Here is a 5,000-nt window from a genome sequence, read left to right on the forward strand (position 1 = left end):
CAAAAATAAAAGTCCAGGTATAGATGGTTTGGGGAGTGAATTTTATATTGTTTTTAAAGATTTTTTAACCAGTATTTTAAAGGAAGTATATGAAGACATTTTTAAGAAGGAGGAAATGAACCAGAGAATGGGGATGGGATTAATAAAGTTAATATATAAAAGAAAAGGAGATAAAGTAGACCTAAAAAATTATAGACCAATTACAATGCTGAATACAGATCTGAAAATTTTAACAAAAGTTTTAGCCAATAGATTGAAAGAGGTAATGCCAACCATAATTAAAACAAATCAAGTGTATGGAGTAAAAGGGAAAGATATAGCAGATACAACTTTAAGTATAATAGATAGAATAAGATATATGAAAGAAAAGAACAAAAAAGGATATGTTATTAGTTTGGATTTTGAAAAGGCCTTTGATAGAGTGGAGCATGAATATTTATTTGGAATTTTAAGAAGGTACGGGTTTGGGGATAATTTTGTCAAGTGGATTACAATTTTATATAGGGGAGCAATAACAAGAATACAGTGTAATGGTTTTTTAACAGAATGTTTTAAAATTACTAGGTCAATAAGACAAGGATGTCCATTATCAGCGCTTTTATATTCTTTAGTTGCAGAACCATTGGGATTAGCTATTAAAATAGATGAAGACATAAGAGGGATAAACATTGAAGGAAGTGGGGGAAATGAAAAAATATTTCAATATGCGGATGACACAACAATAATAGTTAAAGATATAGAGAGTGTTAATAAAGTAATGGAAGTAGTACAGATGTTTTGTAGGGGATCAGGAGGCAAGTTAAATGAAGAAAAAACAACGTATGTGAGATTTGGATGAGTAAATGTTTTAACGGATCATTTTCATTTTAAAGAAACAAAAGAAATAAGGATTTTAGGTGTTCTAATGGGAAAAGACGAAAGGAATGTTAAAGAAAAAATGTGGGAAGAAATAGTAGGAGGAATTGAAAGAAGGTTAAATTTTTGGAAATTGAGGACATTAAGTTTAAAAGGGAAGGTTTTAATTTTAAATGTTTTAATGGTGACAAAGTTGTGGTATGTTTTATATGTGACTGCTATGCCAATATGGGTGGAGAAAAGGTTGAAAAAATGTTTTTTAGATTTTTTATGGAATAGTAAACCGTCAAGAATCGCATATAGTACATTAATAGGAGAAGTAGGGAAAGGAGGGATGGGATTAATTGATGTTGAACAGAGAAAAAATAGCTTAAGAATTAAAATAGTAAAAAAATATCTGGATGAGGGTCACAAAACAGCATGGAAAAGGACAATGGAGTATTTTTTAAACAAATGTGGGGATTTTAACATGGGGGATGGAATTTTATGGATGAAAACGAAGAATTGGATGACAGAAAGATTACCAGAGTTTTATAGAGAAATGTTTAGTGCCTGGGGAAAATTTTTAGACAGAGTAGAGTATGATCCAGATGGGAGAGAAAACATTTTAAATCAACCTCTGTTTTTAAACAAAAACATTTTAAAACAAGACAAAGAAATGTTTTTAAAGAAATGGATGGATGTGGGGATAACGAGAGTGAGAGATGTTTTATATGAATTTAAAGAAGGATTTTTACCGACACAATTTATTGTGGATGCAATGGAGGAGGCAAAAGAAGATTACAGTGAACAAGAAATAAAAAATAAATATGAAATCATTAAAAATGCAATACCTAAAGAGTGGATTAAAAGAATAGAAAGTACGGAAGGAGAACCAAAAGAGAAATGTATTCATGTGAAATTAGGGGAAAAACTGTATGATTTTAAGGAATGTACTGTGAAAATGATTTATCGTGCTTTTAGAGATGATGTTTTTAAAGAGCCGATTGTAAATGGATACTGGGTGCAGAAATTCAAAGATTTAAAAAAAGAGTGTATATGGAGAAACATGACGGGGAAATGTGTTGAAACAAAATTGGAATGTTTGGAGTATTTTATAAGACATAAAGTGGTTTTTACTGATGTTATTTTAAATAAAATAGGAATGGAAGAAAATGCTCTGTGTAAAGTGTGCCAGGAAGAGGAAGAGGGGATTTTACATCTGTTTTTACATTGTAGAGAGCTAGAGGACTTTTTAAGGAAATGTAAATGTTTAATTAAAGATGTGGCTGAGGAGTGGGATGAAAATGTAATGGAATGGAACAGAGTTGTGATGTTTGGTTGGGAGAAAAAGTGTAAAAACAAAAGTTTTATTAATCTGTGTGTAATGCTAATGAAAAGTGCAATATGGGACAGAAGAACTCTGGCTAAAAAGGAAAAAATTGTGTTGGATGTTTGGAGTGTGTTTAAAAGAAAAACAGAATTATATATCGAAAGACTGTATGTGTACTTTAAAGGTGTGAATATGTTAGACTCTTTTTATGATGTTTTTACCCCACAAGTTTGTTGTGTTTTAAATGATTTAATGTGGAAGTTGCCAGAAAGTGGAAGAGTTTTTTAAATTATCTATGTAAATGAAAGATGTGTAATGTAGAGATGTGTAAAGACGATGTTCTGTATTTTCTATTGATTATTGTATTTTATTGATTGAAATTTCTTAATTAAAAAAAAAAAAAAAAAAAAAAGGCTATGCCGATCTCGTCTGCTCTCGGAAGCTAAGCAGGTTTGGGCCTGGTTAGTACTTGGATGGGAGACCGCTTGGGAATACCAGGTGCTGTAAGCCTTTTGGAAACTTTTCACTTAGTATATAATAATTTTGCCAAAAAGTAGAGTCAATGCCCGATCTCTGAATCTTAGCAGGTTTAGGTCTGGTGAGTACTTGGATGAGAGACTGCCTAGGAATACCAGGTGCTTTAAGCTTTTTGGAAATGTTTCACTTAGTACATAGTAATTTTGCTAAAAAAATAGATTCAATGCCCGATCTCTGTATCTTAGCAGGTTTAGGTCTGGTTAGTACTTGGATGAGAGACTGCCTAGGAATACCAGGTGCTTTAAGCTTTTGGGTTTTCTTTGCTACTTATATAATGTACTGGCGATTAGATGGGCTGGTCTTTAAATAGCCCTCTCTTTGCAGCAGTCTTCGCTTACGGCCATACCAACCTGGCTATGCCCGATCTCGTCTGCTCTCGGAAGCTAAGCAGGTTTGGGCCTGGTTAGTACTTGGATGGGAGACCGCCTGGGAATACCAGGTGCTGGAAGCTTTTTGGAAACTTTTCACTTAGTATATAATAATTTTGCCAAAAAAAAGAGTCAATGCCCGATCTCTGAATATTAGCAGGTTTGGGCCTGGTTAGTACATGGATGAGAGACTGCCTGGGAATACCAGGTGCTTTAAACTTTTTGGAAAATTTCACGATTTATAAAATAATCTTGCAAAAAAAAAAAAAAAGGGTCAATGCCCGATCTCTGAATCTTAGCAGGTTTAGGTCTGGTTAGTACTTGGATGAGAGACTGCCTAGGAATACCAGGTGCTTTAAGCTTTTTGGAAATGTTTCACTTAGTATATAATAATTTTGCTAAAAAATAGATTCAATGCCCGATCTCTGAATCTTAGCAGGTTTAGGTCTGGTTAGTACTTGGATGAGAGACTGCCTAGGAATACCAGGTGCTTTAAGCTTTTTGGAAATGTTTCACTTAGTACATAATAATTTTGCTAAAAAAATAGATTCAATGCCCGATCTCTGCATCTTAGCAGGTTTAGGTCTGGTTAGTACTTGGATGAGAGACTGCCTGGGAATACCAGGTGCTTTAAACTTTTTGGAAAATTTCACGATTTATAAAATAATCTTGCAAAAAAAAAAAAAAAGAGTCAATGCCCGATCTCTGAATCTTAGCAGGTTTAGGTCTGGTGAGTACTTGGATGAGAAACTGCCTAGGAATACCAGGTGCTTTAAGCTTTTTGGAAATGTTTCACTTAGTATATAATAATTTTGCTGAAAAATAGATTCAATGCCCGATCTCTGAATATTAGCAGGTTTGGGCCTGGTTAGTACATGGATGAGAGACTGCCTGGGAATACCAGGTGCTTTAAACCTTTTGGAAAATTTCACGATTTATATAAAAATCTTGCAAAAAAAAAAAAAAAAAGAGTCAATGCCCGATCTCTGAATCTTAGCAGGTTTAGGTCTGGTGAGTACTTGGATGAGAAACTGCCTAGGAATACCAGGTGCTTTAAGCTTTTTGGAAATGTTTCACTTAGTATATAATAATTTTGCTGAAAAATAGATTCAATGCCCGATCTCTGAATATTAGCAGGTTTGGGCCTGGTTAGTACATGGATGAGAGACTGCCTGGGAATACCAGGTGCTTTAAACCTTTTGGAAAATTTCACGATTTATATAAAAATCTTGCAAAAAAAAAAAAAAAAAAAAAAAGAGTCAATGCCCGATCTCTGAATCTTAGCAGGTTTAGGTCTCGTTAGTACTTGGATGAGAGACTGCCTAGGAATACCAGGTGCTTTAAGCTTTTGGGTTTTCTTTCCTACTTATATAATGTACTGGCGATTAGATGGGCTGGTCTTTAAATAGCCCTCTCTTTGCAGCAGTCTTCGCTTACGGCCATACCAACCTGGCTATGCCTGATCTCGTCTGCTCTCGGAAGCTAAGCAGGTTTGGGCCTGGTTAGTACTTGGATGGGAGACCGCCTGGGAATACCAGGTGCTGGAAGCTTTTTGGAAACTTTTCACTTAGTATATAATAATTTTGCTAAAAAATAGATCCAATGCCCGATCTCTGAATCTTAGCAGGTTTAGGTCTGGTTAGTACTTGGATGAGAGACTGCCTAGGAATACCAGGTGCTTTAAACCTTTTGGAAAATTTCACGATTTATATAATAATCTTGCAAAAAAAAAAAAAAAAAAAAAAGAGTCAATGCCCGATCTCTGAATCTTAGCAGGTTTAGGTCTGGTGAGTACTTGGATGAGAGACTGCCTAGGAATACCAGGTGCTTTAAGCTTTTTGGAAATGTTTCACTTAGTACATAGTAATTTTGCTAAAAAAATAGATTCAATGCCCGATCTCTGTATCTTAGCAGGTTTAGGTCTGGTT

At 34.5% G+C, this 5,000-nt stretch overlaps 2 non-coding genes across 2 annotated transcripts; both read left to right on the top strand.

Moving 5' to 3' along the window:
* Positions 1-3,036: 3,036 nt before the first annotated feature.
* LOC127943926 (5S ribosomal RNA) lies at positions 3,037-3,155 on the top strand. The gene has a single exon (XR_008150068.1). It is a non-coding gene; the product is annotated as a 5S ribosomal RNA (ribosomal RNA).
* Positions 3,156-4,503: 1,348 nt separating this feature from the next.
* On the top strand, positions 4,504-4,622 carry LOC127943473 (5S ribosomal RNA). Its single transcript, XR_008149678.1, has one exon. It is a non-coding gene; the product is annotated as a 5S ribosomal RNA (ribosomal RNA).
* The last annotated feature ends 378 nt before the right edge of the window (positions 4,623-5,000 follow it).

The sequence above is a fragment of the Carassius gibelio genome, chromosome A22 (assembly GCF_023724105.1).
Source record: "Carassius gibelio isolate Cgi1373 ecotype wild population from Czech Republic chromosome A22, carGib1.2-hapl.c, whole genome shotgun sequence".
Taxonomy (NCBI): domain Eukaryota; kingdom Metazoa; phylum Chordata; class Actinopteri; order Cypriniformes; family Cyprinidae; genus Carassius; species Carassius gibelio.